Here is a 22,360-nt window from a genome sequence, read left to right on the forward strand (position 1 = left end):
ACTCTATCTCCCCGTATGATTTCTGGTGTATCGTCTGAGAACAACTGCATTTAGACTTGGCTTTTCTGCGGTTACAACAACCCTAAGAGCAACGACACCATGCTGAATAATGCTTTTAGTGCAGCCACAGGATGTTGTTTTACGACTCAAACTGTGCGCAATAGGCTCCATCATGCGCAGCTTCACTCCCGATGTCGATAGCGAGGTCCACGTTTGCAACCATGACACCTTGCAGCGTGGTACAGATGCGTCCAACAACATGCCGAATGGACCGCTCATTTTTGGCTTCACGTTCTCTTCACCAATGAGTGTCGCATATGCCTTCAACCAGACAATTGTCGGAGACGTGTTTGGAGGCAACCCGGTCAGGCTGAACACCTTAGACTCACTGTCCAATGAGTGCAGCAAGGTGGAGGTTCCCTGATGTTTTAGGGTGGCATTATGTGGGGCCGACGTACGCCGCTGGTGGTCATGGAAGGCGACGTAACGGCTGTACGATACGCGAATGCCAACCTGCGACCGATAGTGCAACCATGTCAGTAGCACATTGGCGAGGCATTCGTCTTCATGGACGATAATTCGCGCCCTCATCGTGCACATCTTGTGAGTGACTTCCTTCAGGATAACGGCATCGCTCGATTAGAGTGGGCAGCATGTTGTCCAGACGTGAACCCTATCGAACTTGCCCCGGAGAGATTGAATTGGGCTGTTTATGGACGACGTGACAAACCAACCATTCTGAGAGATCTACGCCGAATCGCCGTTGATGAGTGGCACATTCTGGACCAACAGTGCCTTGATGAACTTGTGGATAGTATACCACGACGAATACAGGCATGCATCAGTGCAAGAGGGCGGGCTGCTGGGTATTAGAGGTACCGGTGTGTACAGCAGTCTGGACCACCACCTCTGAAGGTCTCGCTCTATGGTGGTACAACATGCAATGTGAGGTTTTCATGACCAATAAAAAAGCGGAAATGATGTTTATGTTGATCTCTGTTCCAATTTTCTGTACAGGTTCCGGAACTCTCACAACCGAGGTGACGCAAAACTTTTTTTTTCTTTTGATGTGCGTAATAATTCCAATTCCAAAGAAACCAGGGGTTTGACAGGCGTGAGAATTATCGAACTGTCAGGTTGGTAAGTCATGGTTGGAAATTACCAATTCGAATTTTTTACAGAAGAATGGAAAAGCTGGTAGAAACCTACGTCGGGGAAGACATGTTTGGATTTCGAAGAAATGTAGGAACACGCGAGGCAGCACTGACCCTACGACTGATCTTATACAAGGTAGGTTAAGGAAAGGCCAACCTACTTAAAACATTTGTAGACTTAGAAAAAAGTTTGTACAATGCTGACAGGAATTTGAAATTCAGAAGGTATCGGGGTAAAATACAGGGAGCTGGTCTGTTTACAATTGTGCAGAAGCCAGACCGCAGTTATAGCAGCAGAGGGGCATGAAAAGCAAGCAGTGGTTGAGAAGGCAGTGTGACAGGGTTGCAGCGTATCGTCGATGTTATTCAATCTGTATATTGCACAAGCGGTAAAGGAAACCAAGGAAAATTTGGAGTAGCAGCTGAAGTACAGGGAGAAGAAATAAAAACTTTGTTTCCCGAGGACACTGTAATTCTGTCAGAGACGGCGAAGGACTAGGAAGAGCATTTGAAAGCAATGTCCAGTGTTTTGAAAGGAGGATGTAAGATGAACATCAACAAAAGCAATACAAGGATGATGGAATGTAGTCGAATTAAATCAGGTGACGCTGAGAGAATTAGACTGGGAGACGATACACTTAAAGTGGTAGATGAGTTTTGCTCTTTGGGCAGTAAAAAAAAAAAAAAAGCAAATGAAGGGGCAGAAGTAGAGAGGATATAAAATGTGGACTGGCAATGGCAAGAAAAGCGTTTCTGAAGGACAATTTACTTGGATAGGTTGGTGTACTGGTCGGGTTTGGTACACTCTGAAGGAAAAAAGTCACAACAGCAAAAAGTAATTAATGTTGAGTAATGAAATTTTTTCGTGAATACATTTGGCTGGGTAACATGTTTAAGTGATTAACATTGTAGGATCACAGGTTAATGTAAGCACGGGATAAGGTATTGCTATGTGCAATGCGGTACATTGACAACCGATGTAACCGTCAGAATGGTGAATGCATTGTGTTGTACAGGAGCTGGATGTCTGTTTATGGGATGGAGTTCCCCATAACTGTTCACTTGGTCGGTCAATTCAGCTACGGTTAGTGTTGGCTGGCGTTGTCGTCCGATGATGTCCCATATGTGCTCGATTGGATTCAGATATTGTGATCCATCAGGACAAGGCAAGTCGACATTCTAGAGATTTCACTTTTTCATTCGTGGAAAAAAAACTGGTCAAGATATATGTGCTTTCGAATAAGGTCACATGTTAAGTGCTTTCTTGGATAGGTTGGGATACTGATGGGGTTTGACATATTTAAAAAAAAAATGATATCAGCCCATCATGCAGGTAACTATGATACGCTGTTTTAAGGCTCTCATTAGTTTAAAGTTTAGTCATCTCTAGCTCTAGGTATAAAATGCGGTCTTCAATCTTGACCTCAAAAGGATTTTGGAGCACTTTCAAATCCGGCTGATAAATTTTAAAGTTTTTAAATCTTTCCTGAAATTCATTCCTTATTTTTTGCAACAGAGATGCGTGTTTGTCGAAATTCAGTGTATATTGATTTCGCATAGACAAGATTTCCCAAGGACACAACTATCTTTCCCCCACCTGCTTCTCGAACAAGATAAAGTTTTTGATAAATGCTGGAATATGTCCGTAGATTTCTCCACATAGTTTATTTTCACTTTGGAGTTATAGAGTTAGGTTGGAAAGATATTTGGTTATGTTAACCAAAAAGACAGATCATTTAGCCACTGTTCATTCTACAAAAATCTGCCTTTTGCCCTTTGCCAGTCCTAAAGGTTTTTATTCCTCACAACGGAGAATAAAACAGGGTAAACGGTCTGATGTGTACTGGGCCAGCGAACTCAGCTTTGGTATATGATATCATCGTACCCTGGACCTGCTTCAGACAGGTACGTCTGAAATTTTCTGTGTTCCAGCTCTCTCGCGTGTCTGAAATTGACAGCCGTAATTACCTTTTCCATCACATTCTTCAAATCGAAAACGCTGCGTTGTCTGAGGCGCATTGACACGGTTCGCACGGCTTCCCCAGTCGGAGCGTTAGCAGTTTGGTCCCATAGGAACTTACCACAAAGAAAAAAATCGAGAACTTTGGCGCACAGTTGTTCTTGACGAATAATACAGTGGAGTTTTACAATTGTGTGGGTGATACTAATACCCATCAAAGTCCCAAACCCGTTTGTACATTCTGTCTTCGCTGGCGCACCATCTGCAGTTAGCCGGAAAGATTTTCGCCTTGAAGGTCAAACATTTCCTTACAACTTCTTACTTCTTCGTATATTTGTCCTGCCTTTCATGGAACGCAAGTCAAGTAATTCGACGATTTCAGTGAAGTTCTCTGTCACGCCTGTCGCAAAGATTGCCAGCTGGGCTCCATCGGAAACATCAGCGTTTAACTGTAAAATACGCATGTTTTGTAAAATTTTAGTATCTTTTGCCATGTCGTCAACTCGTCGTGCTATGATTTGTCGCGCCAAGTTGTATTTTTCACTAATTACGTCTGTTCTGGAGACGCTGCTGATGCAAATATTTCCAGACATTCTTTGACGAATTCTGCATCAGGTAAAGATTTTCCTCTTTTGGCAATAGCATCTGCTATGTTAAAGCTTAGTTTGTTACAATTACTGAGTATTCTTGTGGCGTTTTGAACGTGGTCTGCTGATCAGCCATACTGTTTTTTTTTTTTTCAGTGTACTGATTCGGTCGATTCTTATTTGAACGTAGAAGTTTGTTTCGTAGAATAATGGCGCTTTACGTTGTACTACTAGCAAACTGATATCATCTCATTAAGAGTGAGACACAGGTTATTTCCATTTTGCTCAGTCGCAAAATACGTTTCAATCCAATTCGGTTGGAACAGTCGACGTTCTGTGTTAACTTTCCGTTTTTTTCGTGGACGACGTGGCTGCATTAACAGTCCTAGATAGCTGACTGATAATCAGTACAGCCAAAAAATACAACAGAGCCCAGGTAAATCGAGCTAACTGGGTCTCAGACTACCTTAGTTACAAAAAAAAAAACGGAAATATCAGGAAGTCCGTGGGTAAATCATGAATAAATGGTTAATGAGCACAATGATTACTAAAAAATAAATAGGAAAGCAATACAGTACATATCTGTGTTACATGTACATACATTTCCACACACATTTCCACGCTGACAAAATATATGTTACACTACTGTATAGCTATCTGTCACTCCTACACCAAGAAGAAATGCAGATGATAAACGGGTATTCATTGGACAAATATATTATACTAGAAGTGACATGTGAATACATTTTCACGCAATTTGGGTGCATACATCCTGAGAAATCAGTACCCAGAACAGCCACCTCTGGCCGTAATAACGGCCTTGATACGCCTGGGCATTGAGTCAAACAGAGCTTGGATGGCGTGTACAGGTACAGCTGCCCATGCAGCTTTAACACGATACCACAGTTCATCAATAATAGTGACTGGCGTATTGTGACGAGCCAGTTGCTCGGCCACCATTGACCAGAAGTTTTCAGTCGGTGAGAGATCTGGTGAATGTGCTGGCCAGGGAAGCAGTCGAACATTTTCTATATCCAGAAAGGCCCGTATAGGACCTGCAACATGCGGTCATGCATATCCTGCTGAAATGTAAGGTTTCGCAGGGATCGAATGCAGGGTAGTATCACGGGTCGTAACACATCTGAAATGTAACATCCACTGTTCAAAGTGCCGTCAATGCGAAAAAGAGGTGACCGAGAGGAATAACCAATGGTACCCCATACCATCACGCCGGGTGATATGACAGTATGGCGATGATGAATACACGCTTCCAATGTGCCTTCATCGCGATGTCGCCAAACACGGATGCGACCATCATGAGCTGTAAACAGAACCTGGATTCATCCGAAAAAAATGCCGTTTTGCCATTCGTGCAACCAGGTTCGTCGAAGAGTACACCATTGCAGGCGCTCCTGTCTATGCTGCAGCTTCAAGGGTAACCGCAACCGTGATCTCCGAACTGATAGTCCATGCTGCTGCAAACGTCGTCGAACTGTTCGTGCAGATGGTTGTTGTCTTGCAAGCGTCCCCATCTGTTGACACAGGGATCGAGACGTGGCTGCACGATCCGTTACAGCCATGCGGATATGATGCCTGTCACCTCGACCGCTAGTGATACGAGGCCGTTGGGATCCAGCACGGCGTTCCGTATTACCCTCCTGAATCCACCAATTCCATAGTCTGCTAACAGTCATTGGATCTCGAGCAACGCGAGCAGCAATGTCGCGATACGATAAACCGCAATCGCAATAGGCTACAATCCGACTTTTATCAAAGTCGGAAACGTGATGGCACGCAGTCCTCGCAACCACGTTTCACCAGGCAACGGTCAACTGCTGTTTGTGTTTGAGAAACCGGTTGGAAACTTCCCTCATGTCAGCATGTTGTAGGTTTCGCCACCAGTGCCAACCTTGTGTGAATGCTCTGAAAAGCTAATCAATTGCATATCACAGCATCTTCTTCCTATCATTTAAATTTCGCGTCTGTAGCACGTTATCTTTGTGGTGTAGCAATTTTAATGGCCAGTAGTGTACATTTTAAAGAAATTGTCCACAGTACTTTGTTTGAAAATAGAGCCTCGTCTTTTTAGTAGCAATGTCGCGCCGTCTTCTATGAAGCATGGTGTCAATTGGACTAGCTTCCACTTGCTGCTCGGCACAATGCAGTGCCACATCTAGGGATGCCGAATTCTCGGTGTGAGCGATCGCTGGTACAATGTCCTGAGGCAGTTCTTCGTCCTCGGTGTCGTTCAACAACTGCAAGATTGGTCACATCAAACTGTTCCTCACTGATCACCCGTTCTGAAACATCACTCGTATTCGCGTTTTCACATCCAGGAAACCTTTTCATCAGTTCTGCCAACGGTAGGATCATCTTCGTCTGTGCTGTAGCTATCTGCAACCTGCAAAATCTGGTGCAAGACTTTTTTAGTGTCTCCGCCTGTATTTAAGATCATGAATCGCCTAACTAGTAAACTATAAACTATCCTAGGTTTTTTTAGTAATTCTTTAATGTTTCCTTCACCTTCTGTTGTTGGTAAAAGCGTCTGAAGGAAACGACGACGATATCTTTTTTTCCAAGCATTGTAAAACGCCTTTGTCCACAGGCTATGGGAAACTCGTCACGTTAGGGGGTAAGAACAATGCGCGAATACCGTGACATTGTCATTCTTCCTGATCAGGCTGTGAACCAGCGTTGTCAAGCGTTAAGATAGCATTGGAAGGCAGTTTTTTTTCTGCGTATCTTTTGGTCTCGGGAAATAAGTCTTCGAAAAAACCACTCCTTGAAAATATTTTTGTCCATCCAAGCTGATTTTTGGTGGACATATGTGACAGGCAGTGCAGAAGCAGTGATGTTTGTTAAAGCTCTAGGTTTTGCATCCGCTTCAGTTTATGGTCTCCACTTGCATTCGGTTCAGCAAGAACAGTTAACATCTGTTTTTCGTTTTTTGTAGCCCAGGGCAGCCTTTTCTTCTTTTGAGGCTAGAATTTTAGACGGAAGCATTTTACAATTTAGCCCTGCTTCAACCAGGTATACAGTTGATCAGGAGTTAGATTTTCTTCTTGTATAATTTTTCTTAATTTCTCACAAAATTGTGTAAGATTTTGAGAACCTGCAGAAAGTTTTCCTCCGCAAATTTCAAGCTGCCTTACGCCGTATCGATTCTTCCAGCTATCCAACCATCGCGAACTTGCAGTAAAATCGTCCTCATCTTCCTTTGACTCGTTTATAAAAAATACAGCTTTTTCTTGCAGAATGGGGTCTGAAATTTAATTTCCTTTTCGTCTTTGTTGAGTAAACGAACCGAACAAAGCATACATACTCGGATTTCTTCATTTCCCTGAAATTGACGAAACAGAATACTTGTTTGATAAAAACTTCTCAATGTTTTCTCTGTTTCTACGCAAATCTGCAACTGTTACTTCACTGGTTTCATACTCAGCAGCAAGTTTTCCATTGTCTAGTCTTTTCAAAACCTCCAGGTTCACATTCAACGTCACATATTTTCTCTTACTCGTACCACTTATTATAATGTATGAATAAGAACATTAAAAAACACAGTTACATATGTACAGTACATACATGCAACACTTCAACGCTATACAGGTGGACTCAATAATACAGTACAGACGTTACTAAACAACCAACTTCAGTACGTACAACAGGGAGCAGCCAGTGTTGTAAAATGTGTATGGTATTGTTATTTACACATACTGTATTTTAATGACCATTGTTGCTGAGTAGGCACAACAATAATGGTGAAGAGTCGACAAAGAAAGAACAAGCCCACTCCTCGAAACCTAATGGTACCTGCTGACCTACAATAGACATGCATTAGCAGTCTGAGGCCAAGGTTATTTCTGTCCATTATGAACAAAAACCGAAAGTGGGACAATTTTATCTGTATTGTACATGGAAGATTATTAACGTTCAAAATGTAACACATTAGAAAGAGCGTAAAATGTACGAGCGGATAACGTATGAAAACAACTTTTTACTCTAGTCTTACATAACGTTTTATTTATTTATTTATTTTTTGAAGACCAGCTCGATTTACTCGGAACCTCGAAATACTGGGTCTGGAATTACCGGGGCTCTACTGTGCACCGATCTTCGCAATCGGGCGCGTCTTGCGGAACAAAATTATAAATATTCTCATATATCTCACTGGCACATCGGAAACCAAACTAAAATGTTGGTGAAAAAGTAGTGGAAAGGCAAAGTTGGTCTCTAAGAAATCTGACTTGTATTAAAACTGAAATCTTTTTTCCTGACGCTACGCTCGTCAGAGAGGGACAGATACGTGTAATGTGACATCAATTCACAAGGTTACAGTGCACCATCAGTTTCCGAGGCTTTGGAGGTCGTACACGAGAATCATTTCCGGGCAACATTGCCGCCGTCACTGCGTGCCCCGTCATGGAAATCCACACAGAACATGTGCGTCAGAGACAAATATGTGTGAAAGAGTGGACAATAAGCAATAGTTGCCATGTACGTTCACCAAATAAGTGACGTCACCGACAACACGACCGCTGTACCAGACGTCGTCTCGTCAGCAATCCCAGACACACTGCAAACTTAAGCCGGCCGGCCAGGGTGGCCGAGCGGTTCTAGGCGCTACAGTCTGAAACCGCGCGACCGCTACGGTCGCAGGTTCGAATCCTGTCGCGGGCATGGATGTGTGTGATGTCCTTAGGTTAGTTAGGTTTAAGTAGTTCTAAGTTATAGGGGACTGATGACCTCAGAAGTTAAGTCCCATAGAGCCATTTGGACCATTTTTTAAACTCAAGCCGGTAACTCATCTGTTTCACCCAGCCCCACGGCCATATTTCTGGCTACACATTGCCGGAGAATTAGTTTTCTTGTGCGACCCAATTATAAACACACACACATGGCCACACATCAACCATACATCTACCGGCAGTCCCCTCCCCCCCCCCCCCCCCTCCCACACACACACGAGTCGCTTTTGAAACTAGAACGTTGACTAATTAAACTTTGTCCCTGAATTCTGTATAATTAGGCGCCTTTAATCACCTGCCCGCAAACGGTGGGAAAGATGCGACCTCGGGAGCTAACTGTAAAGCAGGTTCCAACCGCGGGCTGAAGTGAAAGAAATAAAGCAAGCGAGTGCACTGTGAATGGAATAACAAGGTTTCCGCCTTGAAGAAAAAGCACACCAGTTGCGTTAAGAAACAACTTTTAACACGACTAGTGTGTTATTTCTTCACGTCAGCGTTCTTCAAAACCAGTTGCTGGAAACGATGTTAAAAATCTAAAAGGCAAGATTGGTCTTCACGGGGGGTGGAGAGATGTGAAGGAAAATGCTGACATTTATACTGCTGACATAATCGGCGATCGACGGTGACGAAGGTGGGAGGAGGGGGATGAATAGGGGGGGGGGGGGGGGGGACGGTACTGCAAGACTAACATTGTGTGGTTGAAATGGTTCAAATGGCTCTCTACACTATGGGACACTCTACACTAGGTCATCAGTCCCCTAGAACTTAGAACTACTTAAACCTAACTAACCTAAGGACATCACACAACACCCAGCCATCATCAGGCAGAGAAAATCCCTGACCCCGCCGGGAATCGAACCCGGGAACCCGGGGCGTGGGAAGCGAGAACGCTACCGCACGACCACGAGATGCGGGCATCATTGTGTGATACTCGCTATTTTTGGCTCCCTTAAAACAGCAAATAGTTAATACTTCCACCCAGAAGGCAAATACTTGTTTATAAAGAATGATTCATGTATAATAAGGCGTCGCATAGCGACGGTGGAATTTCCTAAATAAAGCAATTCGTAGTCTTTGGTTGGCAACATAAATAGTAAAATACGGATAGATATGCGATCCTTCACTATTTTGTTCGCTGGAGAACAAATGAAGCCTTCAGCGCTAAAGACATGTACTGTTTTTCTTAAGTAAGACGGACGCAGATTTGTGGCAGTCTGATTTAACTTTTACTAAACGTATAAGAACGTGTTACGTCTAAGTTTGAGTGAAGCGTAAAAAAAAGAATAACTGTTATAACTTATCGTGACGACGCACGGGAGACTCAAAAGGACAATGGCTATATAAAAGAGCGCTCAATGGACATGAAACGGACATAAAAATCTACCGTCATTGTAGTACTAAGCTTAAGGTACGATATATGTTTTAGTTATAATAAATATTTGTTCTGGAAACACTGAATCATTTAGCAGTGCTCATTCCCATCATCTCCTCAGTATTATTTTCATTTTAATTATGCATTTTGCTAAGATTACAGACACCAAGATCAGCAGTCCAACGTGCGTGTTACATTGACAAAAAGAAAACTCTTTTATCGTCTTCTTGCATCAGCTTCAATATTGAATTTCCCCTTTGTGTAATGTTACAGTTGTTTTTGCGCCCTTAAGAACTTTCTGGTCCCTTAGTAAATTGTTTTGTCATAACAATAACTTCACGACCGGGTATGATCGTATCTACGATCGTGAAGTAATTAGAAAGACGATAATGCAATTTCTTGATCAATAGCACGCTAGCTGTGACTGCTTCAAGCCACGCAAAACTGCAAGTAAGGACTGTTCACATTTCATAATGCAATATTTTATGACAATGGTGAAGCCATGATTCTTACGCCAATTGTGATTGATAAAACAGTCTCAAATTCCAACTTTTCCATTGAATAACATCACTTTCATTTTGTTACATCACAATTGCCACTTTCGATGTAACTGAGTAGGTCAGGTTTGAGACGCACCCTTGACACAAGAACTGAATTTTATAGACAACACAAAAAGTCATTACATCCCAGAGAACTCATGGTTATCCACTCAATATTTTTCACATGTACACTACTTCGACACTTGAAACAACAAACGATTATGCAGCAGTACAAGCTTTCATGAGTGATTTTTGGCACTCCTTGACCCAATTTCCCACCCACCTTTTTTCTGTAGCAACGAATTTGAGCAATTGCCAAAGAAGCAGTATCTTCTTCAGCAACATTCCGAACGACAGTATTATTTCACAATATTATTGAGCAGTGTATGGAGAAGGTCAGTAATATTGCGCAATATAATTGTGTAGCATTGCTGATCGTCTAGGGCCCGCTTTACAGTACCACGATGCCACAGGAAATTCTGCTGAATAGTCGGAGCGAGTCTGAATACAGCAGACGCTAACAAGCCGCCTTCCCCACACCGCCCGGCCACTTGTCCATTGTCAGACGGTCTTACGTTGTTCCCGCGGTCTTCAGTCGAGATGTCGCTCCGGTGCAGCCTCTTAACCTCCGAGCAACTACCCAAATCTACAACGCATCTCAGTCTGCTAGCTCCAGTCAAACCTCGGTCTCGCAACACACGTCGTCCCATTAATAAATTGACGATGCTGTGATTTCTATGGATGCGCCCTCTGGACTGACACCTTCCTTTCGTTATCTTATGCGGTATATGCCTTCCCCCATAATTTGACCCAGTACCTCTTTACTGGGTATCCCACGAAGCCTTTATCTTCAGCACTCTTTCTGTGACTCAAATGGCTCTAAGCACTATAGGACGCAACATCTGAGGTCACCAGTGCCCTGCCCTAGACTTAGTACTACTTAAACCTAACTAACCTAATGACAGCATACACATCCGTGCCCGAGGCAGGATTCGAACCTGCGACCGTAGCAGCAGCTCGGTTCCAGACTGAAGCGCCTAGAACCGCTCGGCCACAGCGGCCGGCACTCTTTCTGTGGCATCATATTTCAGAAGCATCTGATCTCTTCGTCTTTGAATTGTTTATCGTCCACATTTCACATAAGAACAAAGTTAAGACAAACACGTTCACGAAGTACATACCGAGTGATCAAAATGTCAGTATAAATTTGAAAACTGAATAAATCACGGAATAATGTAGATAGAGAGGTGCAAATTGACACACAAGCTTGGAATGACATGGGGTTTTATTAGAACAAAAAAAAAAGTTCAAAAAATGTCCGACAGATGGCGCTTCATCTGATCAGAATAGCAATAACTAGCATAATAAAGTAAGACAAAGCAAAGATGATGTTCTTTACACGAAATGCTCAATATGTCCAACATCATTCCTCGGCAATAGCTGTAGTCGAGTAATAATGTTGTGAACAGCACTGTAAAGCATGTCCGGAGTTATGGTGAGGCACTGGCGTCGGATGTTGTTTTTCAGCATCCCTAGAGATGTCGGTCAGTCACGATACACTTGCGACTTCAGGTAACCCCAAAGCCAATAATCGCACGGACTGAGGTCTGGGGACCTGGGAGGCCAAGCATGACGAATGTGGCGGCTGAGCACACGATCATCACCAAACGACGCGCGCAAGAGATCTTTCACGCGTCTAGCAATATGGTGTGTTTTTTTTTTTATTTGTTCTAATAAAACCCATGTCATTCGAAGCTTGTATGTCAATTTTTACCTCTCTATCTACATTACTCCGTGTTTTATTAAGTTTTCAAATTTATACTGACTTTTTGATCACCAGGTATATGTGGTCGAGAAGAACACATAGAAGTATTGGAACATTAATACTGGCATCTATTTATTTACAGCTCGTACAAAATAGATACGTGTTTCAAAGTTTTACTGACCTTCAAAGTAGTCACCAGCATTGTGTATAAACCGTTGCCAGCGATGTGGAAGTCGTAGGATACTCTCAGCAGTGCCAGTTGTGTTGACAGTTCGAGCGGTGCGGTCTACTGCTCGACGAATTTGTAGCAGTTGTGAAGTGGATGCCGTGAAGTGTTTTCTTCAGTTTAGGAATCGAGTTGGCTTAAGTGAGGGGAGTGCAGTAGGTGGTATAGCACTTAGCAACCCCATCAGTCAAACAAATCACTAAGAACTTGCACTGTACGTGCTTCAGCACTGTCCTGCAAAATGGTCAGGTCCTGCAGAAGACCGCGCCGCTCGAACTGTCAACACAACTGGCACTGCTAAGAGTATCCTACGACTCCCACATCGCTGGCAACGGGTTATACTCGTACACAATGCTGCTGACTACTTTGAAGGCCAGCAAAACTTGGAAAGACGTACCTATTTTGTACGAGCTGTAAATAAATAGTTGCCACTATTAAAGTTTCAACCGTCATGTATATAACTTAAGGCGGGGATGGAGAATGATAGCTTGAGTGTGGATGCACACCAGGCTCGAGCACTGACGGGAATCGCCGAAATGCCGAGAGTAATTAGGATAATGGGTAAGGAGCACTACATTCTTAGCGTGTGGGTAGGCTGAGAATTTGGGTCAGTCGGGAGGCCAGCTGGGGCAGCCCGTGCAGTTGCGATGGCCACTGTGGGGCAGTGGTCAGTGCGTCTGCCTACTGAGCGGGGGAACCGGGTTTGAATCCCGGTCCAGCACAAATTTTTCAACTTTTCCTCTGATTTAAATCAATGCCCACGCGCAGCCAAAGATTTCGTAGCAATTAAATATATATTCACTGTTAACAAATTCTCTTCTTCACAAAGGCCATTTTTTGGCCATTGCCAGTCTCCAGTTTATATCGTCTATACTTTGGCCGGCGTCAGTTATTTTGCATGCCAGATTACAAAATTCAGTTACTTCTTTTTACTTTGGCTCATATTAATCTCACTAGCGAAGCTTCACAGTAGCCAAATACGTCTGGGAACTGGATATACTTCCTAATCTCCATCTGCCCCTCTTTCTGTCCACAATCTACCCCTACTCTTATTTCCATTTCCCCCTCCCTCTCTCTCTGTCCATATCCTCCCTCCCCCTCGTCTGTCAATCTCCGTTTTCACCCTCTCCCTGACCTTGAGCTATGTTTAATGCTATTGCAAACGAAGCCTTGATTGCGAGTTGAGTTAGCTCAAAATGAATGCGAAAATGGTTGGTGCCTTTGGTATGTCGAACATAAACTCAATGGCGGGTCATGGCTCATCGAACATGGCCGGTGTGAGGTGCAGCGTACACCATTAAGTTAAGTAGTGGTTTAGACTTTGTACACATGTACTGCTTGTGTTTTTCCCTTTTATTCGTTTATAAATGTGTAGCTCTGGTGTTCTTTTAATCATTGGCGAAGGTCTTCTTAGGCGCTTGTGAGCTTTATTGTTCTGAAGAAGGTGTAGTTATCTACGCCGAAACCTAGGTTAACACCAGTTGCTTTTTTCGCAATCGACGCGGGTTTCTAGTTTTTTAATAAATACCGAGAACGTTGTAGCGTGGGCGAGCACTGTGTGTGTGTGTGTGCGTGTGCGCCCTCAGAGCTGCCCAGACGGGGGTCTCCGTGCGGGCAGACATTGCTATGCCGGGCACGCGCTGCGCTCCACGTATCCGCAATTATCAAGTCCGGAATTTTTCTCCGTCACTTTATGGACACGGGCTGATTAAATTCCGTGACCATTTTAATCCGCCGGAATATTTCCGCCGCCCAGAGTGAGGGTGAGGGTGGCGCCTTGACACTTCCCTCCCACCCCCACCTCCCCCCCCCCCCTGACATCTGCGCTCGGAATTGTAATGCGTGTGTTTCAGCGCGCGAGGCTGCAGTCCGCAGCCGGCAGCGGATGACGTCACGCAACGTCACGTGACACGGCGGCGTAGCCTCGCCTGAGCATGGGTCGCGCCGGTAATTCCTGCTCTCGCCTTCGGCTGTTATAGCGTTTTACCTTACACGCGCTGTCTCATCAAAAGTATCTCAATGGTCCTTAACCCTTCATTTGACAAATGGTGAAAATAACAACAAAAAAAATTTCAGTGCTTATTTTTATTTATTATGCTTAAAGAAATACGATTCAATCAGTTTTAGAAATTTTTTACAAAAATTATTAAAAGTAATGAAATGTTGCTTTCAAGCAACATTGCCAGCAGTAGACCACGTTCATACATATTATAGAAAAAAAAGTGTTTGCCAATAACCTCAAGCAAAAGGTTTCCTGTACGTGAATAATTTTATATTTAAACACATTTATGCATTCCTGCTGTGTAATAGAACTGTTTCATTTTCCCTTCTAGTTCCGCTTGCAATGGAATGTTTGGAAACAGTTCCTCTTTGGAACGAAGCACAATACTAGACCGCATTTTGAACACGTGACGGTAGAATATCCAAATGGACAATAACGACAACGACCTTTGCGGCCGTATACAGGCCAACGCTCCATATTATGAAATCGGACATCTTGTGTAACAGTCGGAGCTGTTGGCTTCCTCCTCTTCTTTTGTGCTGGTGTTATGTCTGTTGAGGGCCTTCCTACTTTCCTTTTCCCTGAAAACATTGGCAATATCTGCCCTCATTGACTTCAGTGAGGTCTTCTTGTCCAGAGATTCTCTTCGAAATACTAGCCAGGCATTTACAACACTCAGATCTAGCATAAATCCAAACAATCTCATGTACCAACGCCTAGTTTTCATTGGCACTCTGTAGAACTCTATCAGCATACCAGCAAGATCAACTCCTCCCATACGCTTGTTGTACTGACGTACAACACTGGGGCAGGGCACATCAATTTTTCTTTTTTCGTTGCTGTCCCATTGTTTTGCTGTTGAGAGTGGTTGGACACCACAAAATGGGCTTGCAAGTGTCACGATTTTATTGTCTGCCCACCTTACTAAAATTAATTCCATAAAATATTCTGGTATCCATAGCTATAAAAGCCCCTGAAAATAAAAATGTCTACTCTGTCACGCCGTAAGCATGTGTAATATACTCATGTCCCAACTATGAACAATGTTGCTCACAGGCAACGTAAAAGATTTATACTATTTACATAGTTCAAAACAATATTAGATTGAAATATTTCTGCTGCAAAGAAGAAAATCTGCTAAGATTACTGCCAATTTATTGAAATCCACTCTTTCAGAAGCAAAATAAGACACCCCTGTTGCTCACACGAGGGTCTCTCTGTTACACCACTGCACAAAATGCCATCTCGTGTGGAAAACTTTGAACTAATACAACAACTGGCAATCGCAGTGTGTAAAGGAACGCTGCCTAGAGGTAACAATGCCAGTAAAAGGAACTGGGAAGTGTTTATTGTCCCATAAGGCCATCGTAAATTTTATGTTGCTTGAGAGCAACACTGCCAAATAAAGGGTTAATATACAGTTTCTACCAAAGAAAAATCGCCGAACAGCTGTATGTTTTTAGACATTTTATGTAGCCGACCAGTTTCAGCATCTCGTTAATGCCATCTTCATGCGCTAGGCACTCAATGTGTAGACAATTAGAACATCGTCCTTGTTAAACACAACTAGCTCTTTGGTCACGCGAAGCATTGAATGCTGTTGACAAGGGATTTTAAATCGATTCCGTATTTCTAGATTTCCTGAAGGCTTTTGTCACTGTATTTCACTAGAGCGTTGTGGTTAAAGTACGTGCTTATGGAATATGCCTGAGTTATCCGACTAGATTCGTGATTACCTGCCAGAGAGGTCACAGTTCTTAGTAACTGACTGGAAGTCATCGACTAAAACATAAGTGATTTCTGGCGTTCCCCAAGGTAGGTCCTGTGCTTTTCTTTATCTACACAAACGATTTACGAAACAATCTCAGCAGCTGTCTTATGTTGTATGCGGATGATGCTATCGTTTATCAGAACATCAAAATAAATCCCAAAACTATTTAGAAAAGTTATCTGTATGTTGCAAAAATTGGCAATTGACCCTAAATAAGGAAATTTGTGAGGTCTTCCACATGAGTGCTAAAAGGATTCCGCTAAACTTCGGTTACACAATAAATCATTCAAATGTAAAGGCCGTAAATTCAACTGAATACGTACGAATTACAATTGCGAACAACTTACGAGGGTCACTCGATAAGAAATGCACACTATTTTTATAAAAATCCATCTTTTTTTTTAAAAAAAATCCATCTTTTATTGCCGGCCGGAGTGGCCGTGCGGTTCTAGGCGCTACAGTCTGGAACCGAGCCACCGCTACGGTCACAGGTTCGAATCCTGCCTCGGGCCTGGATGTGTGTGATGTCCTTAGGTTAGTTAGGTTTAATTAGTTCTAAGTTCTAGGCGACTGATGACCTGAGAAGTTAAGTCGCATAGTGATCAGAGCCATTTGAACCATTTTTGTAATAAATATTACACTCCTGGAAATGGAAAAAAGAACACATTGACATCGGTGTGTCAGACCCACCATACTTGCTCCGGACACAGCGAGAGGGCTGTACAAGCAATAATCACACGCACGGCACAGCGGACACACCAGGAACCGCGGTGTTGGCCGTCGAATGGCGCTAGCTGCGCAGCATTTGTGCACCGCCGCCGTCAGTGTCAGCCAGTTTGCCGTGGCATACGGAGCTCCATCGCAGTCTTTAACACTGGTAGCATGCCGCGACAGCGTGGACGTGAACCGTATGTGCAGTTGACGGACTTAGAGCGAGGGCATATAGTGGGCATGCGGGAGGCCGGGTGGACGTACCGCCGAATTGCTCAACACGTGGGGCGTGAGGTCTCCACAGTACATCGATGTTGTCGCCAGTGGTCGGCGGAAGGTGCACGTGCCCGTCGACCTGGGACCGGACCGCAGCGGCGCACGGATGCACGCCAAGACCGTAGGATCCTACGCAGTGACGTAGGGGACCGCACCGCCACTTCCCAGCAAAATTAGGGACACTGTTGCTCCTGGGGTATCGGCGAGGACCATTCGTAACCGTCTCCATGAAGCTGGTCTACGGTCCCGCACACCGTTAGGCCGTCTTCCGCTCACGCCCCAACATCGTGCAGCCCGCCTCCAGTGGTGTCGCGACAGGCGTGAATGGAGGGACGAATGGAGACGTGTCGTCTTCAGCGATGAGAGTCGCTTCTGCCTTGGTGCCAATGATGGTCGTATGTGTGTTTGGTGCCGTGCAGGTGAGCGCCACAATCAGGACTGCATACGACCGAGGCACACAGGGCAAACACCCGGCATCATGGTGTGGGGAGCGATCTCCTACACTGGCCGTACACCTCTGGTGATCGTCGAAGGGACACTGAATAGTGCACGGTACATCCAAACCGTCATCGAACCCATCGTTCTAGCATTCCTGGACCGGCAGGGGAACTTGCTGTTCCAACAGGACAATGCACGTCCGCATGTATCCCGTGCCACCCAACATGCTGTAGAAGGTGTAAGTCAACTACCCTGGCCAGCAAGATCTCCGGATCTGTCCCCCATTGAGCATGTTTGGGACTGGATGAAGCGTCGTGTCACGCGGTCTGCACGTCGAGCACGAACGCTGGTCCAACTGAGGCGCCAGGTGGAAATGGCATGGCAAGCCGTTCCACAGGACTACATCCAGCATCTCTACGATCGTCTCCATGGGAGAATAGCAGCCTGCATTGCTGCGAAAGGTGGATATACACTGTACTAGTGCCGACATTGTGCATGCTCTGTTGCCTGTGTCTATGTGCCTGTGGTTCTGTCAGTGTGATCATGTGATGTATCTGACCCCTTCGTGGGACAATGAATTCACGGTGTTCTTATTTCAATTTCCAGGAGTGTATAAAGCGTCAACACCCCGATATTCATTTATAAACACCCTGTATTTTGAATTTCCCGCCAAAATATGAATCTCTCACAATTTCATACACAGGACGATTGGCGTGTGTCAAAGGGTTAGACGGAATGGGTGGAGAAATCCCATGACTCATCGACGGCGTCAGTAATAAACATCACTCTGTGCTTGAACTGTCCTTGCTATGTTACTGACTCCATCCGACTGTATTCAGTGTGCCTGACTGACACATAAAGCTATCGCTTTCAGTTTGACGTAAATCGTACATAAAAGAGCGGTTTCGCTTGCTTTGCTACTGTTTCCAATCCTCTGACTGAACAGAGTACGGCAAGTTGAAAGAGAGATAGAGAGAGAGAGAGAGAGAGAGAGAGAGAGAGAGAGAGAGAGAGAGAGAGAGAGAGAGAGGGGGTGATATATACGTGCTTACGATAAACCGCTTCCCTCAAAACAGTTTTCTCTCCGTGATACCTCCTCTATGTTACCACAGATGACGTGGCGCTGATCTCATTTGTACTAAGACTGCAGTACAAGCGAGGTGCCCTATTTGCTTCCGCCGCCCTGAGTGGATTTCATAAGTTCTAACAAATGTCCACCAACCTACAGTCTTCTATAGTTGTCCCCTGCGCAGAAAACAGCACGTAGGTTGTAAACCTGTAATCCTGAGGCGACGAACTGTTGTTTTAGAAATGATTAAGTTTCGATCAGTTTATTTATACAGGACGCCACTCTCTTTTTATTAGCAGAACACGAGAAACTGCACAGTTACATTCCTTTTAGAGTCACAAATGATTTTTGTACTTCAGAAAGTTAATGAACTGCATATTTCCGTAATTAGTATAACACTGTTCTCAATTATATGTCTAAACAACCATACATTGCTAATAAAGGCTTAACTAACATTGATGGTGGCAGACTACATGTCTGTGCCGTCCGCTGGGACCGAGCGGTTCTAGGCGCTTGAGCCCGGAACCACGTGGCTGCTACGGTCGCAGGTTCGAATCCTGCTTCGGGCAGGGATGTGTGTGATGTCCTTAGGTTAATTAGTTTTACGTAGTTGTAAGTCCAGGGGACTGATGGCCTCAGATGTTATGTCCCATAGTGCTTAGAGCCATTTGACTAGGTGTCTGTCTTCCGACACTGCCGAACTAGCTCTGATTTACACACTAGACATTGCTAACTAAGTCTAAACTAATACCGCGGCGGATAACGTGTGCCTTCTCCGAAACTGCCAAACGAGCTCTTCTTTTACAGCCGAACCACTTCGCCCACCAAGTTAGGCGCGATCCTATCACCGAAGTGTTTCGTCTGCCTTTTCGTTTCGCAGTTGGTTATTATTTTGCTGGGTAGTAATACTTGTGACATGATGGAATGATTGCACGCTATTGAGGGATGCTTTAATCCGAAATTCAAGTAAATACGCTGTTTAGTTTGTCAATGCTAATAACAGAAGAGTGTCATTTTGGCGCGAAACTATCGAACGCAGCAGCCAAACGCGGAGAAAGACCACAATTTAGGAAGTCTTTGTCAAGATACTTGTACCGAACATACTATTTGTAATCGGTACCTAGTACAACACTACGTGATCTTGCAACTCTACCTTCCAAATTGCGCTAAGAATAGCTTCTTGTAGTCTAATATCATTGCTGCAAAGCCAGAAATATTACACGAGCTCGAACGCCAGACCTTCGGAACGGTGTGTAGTAGTTAACCAATGGAACACGACATACAGACATTCTAAACGTCGCTGCTGTCTATCTCCTGTAACTGGAGTGCACATTCGTGGCTCTGAGAGTTACGACTTGTTCCACCCTGAAGTGGCGACCGTTAAAGGAAACCAGACCAAAGGTGACGATTCTTTCTGCGTAACTTTCTGGAGGTGCTGCTAGAAGAAATTTTTCTCCTCCAGTGAAGTTCAGGGCACCCAGAGAGGGATGTAAATAGCGCTCCGGCAGCGCCGATTATCGTAAAATATTTAATTACGGAAGTTGCCGTAGCCGTAGCGTCTGTTCCGAGAGCGGTGTACAGCTGATTGTCGCGATATTGAAAGCAATGAATCTCGTTACGGCACGGAACTGCGCGGGGGCGACGTCCCAGCCATCTGGCGGAACCCGGGGGGACTAGGGGCGCAGCAGCGCCGCGCGCGGCCGCTTTACGACCTCCGGCGAGTTATAAAACCGAACTGCCGCCGCCGGGAGGGATATTGTTCATAAGCACACAAGAGGCCAACTTCTCTGCCGCGCTTTCGTTTCCCTTCCTCTTACCTACCCTCCTGCTCCTCCTCCCACCCCCGCCCCCCTCCCCGCCCGCGCTCCACCTCAGTCTGTGTAGGATTTCGAGTGCTTGCAGCGGAACGTCGTGAAGGAATTTGTTTATTGCTGTTTTTCCATTTGAGGTCATCGCCTTGCGGTGTCGGCACCCCTGTGCGTTCGCTCACCACAGTTCTCGTGTATCACGGAAAGGTAGGGAAGCAGTCGGGCAACTCCACACGTCTCTGAGGATACGACGGAGTGCTGCAGGCGTAGTTTGACCATATAGCATGCCGTGAGGGTCTCACGTGAAACGTTACTAGCGTTGTTTGGAGAGGCAACGCGCGCGTGCACACACACACACACACACACACACACACACACACACACACACACACACACACAAATAAAATCAAGACTATGCTGAGAAGTGACAGATAAATCTGTAAGTTGAATTGATTTTTTGTATAAAAATAAAGATAAATTTTCACGCCTTTTAAGTCTCGGTACTAAACATGCCGTTCTGAGAATGTTGTCCCACTTGCTAACAGTATTTATTTGTCACAATGGCGACCCTGCCAGGACCATATGAAATGTCCTCTTTGAAAAGTTAAGAATGACTGCACTGGTAAAGTTGTACATTATTTGATTTTCACACAGCTGAGCAAAACTGAACGTACTCAGACAGTTCTCTCTTTACTTATACTGATCATCACTAAACTGACACACAACATTTTAGCCCAATGCAATCTGACTTTCAATAATCTCTACAAAAGAATGGCCCTGACTAACAATAACCTATACCTTTCATGAATGATTAACCTCACAAAAATCTTCGTTACTCGAACTACTGCAATACAGCGAGTGGCAATACTGCCAGCTACATAAAAGATTCTAACTACTGAAGGCGCTAACTACTGATAGGCATAGTTAGCAAATGAAACAATGTATTTACCTTCATAATGTTCAAAAGTCATCAAATCTATCATAATATCCATTATAATATTTCTGGCTTAGTCAGCCATCATATTAGGCTCCAAGAAGTTGTTCCCAGCGCAGTGGAGATGCAAGAAGTATGTTGTTGTGGTCTTCAGTCCTGAGACAGGTTTGATGCAGCTCTCCATACTACTCTATCCTGTGCAAGCTTCTTCATCTCCCAGTACGTACTGGAGCCTACATCCTTCTCAATCCACTTACTGTATTCATCTCTTGGTCTCCCTCCACGATTTTTACCCTCCACGCTGCCCTGCAATACTAAATTGGTGTTCCCTTGATGCCTCAGAACATGTCCTACTAACCGGTCCCTTCTTCTAATCGAGTTGTGTCACAAACTCCGCTTCTCCCCAATTCTATTCAATACCTCCTCATTAGTTATGTGATCTACCCATCTAATCTTCATCATTCTTCTGTAGCACCACATTTCGTAAGTTTCTATTCTCTTCTTGTCCAAACTATTTATCGTCCATATTTCACTTCCATACATGGCCATACTGCATACAAATACTCTCATAAACGACTTACTGACACTTAAATCTACACTCGATGTTAACAAATTTCTCTTCTTCAGAAAGGCTTTCCTTGCCATTTCCAGTCTAAATTTTATATCCTCTCTACTTCAACCATCATCAGTTATTTTGCGCCGGCTGGAGTGGCCGTGAGGTTCTAGGCGCTACAGTCTGGAACCGAGTGTCCGCTACGGTCGCAGGTTCGAATCCTGCCTCGGGCATGGTCGTGTGTGATGTCCTTAGGTTAGTTAGGTTTAATTAGTTTTGAGTTCTAGGCGACTGATGACCTCTGAAGTTAAGTCGCGTAGTGTTCAGAGCCATTTAAACCAGTTATTTTGCTCCCCAAATAGCAAAACTCCTTTACTACTTTAAGTGTCTCGTTCCCTAATCTAATTCCCTCAGCATCACCCGAGTTAACTCGACTGCATTCCATTATCT

Source organism: Schistocerca gregaria, chromosome 9 (genome assembly GCF_023897955.1).
Source record: "Schistocerca gregaria isolate iqSchGreg1 chromosome 9, iqSchGreg1.2, whole genome shotgun sequence".
Lineage (NCBI taxonomy): Eukaryota > Metazoa > Arthropoda > Insecta > Orthoptera > Acrididae > Schistocerca > Schistocerca gregaria.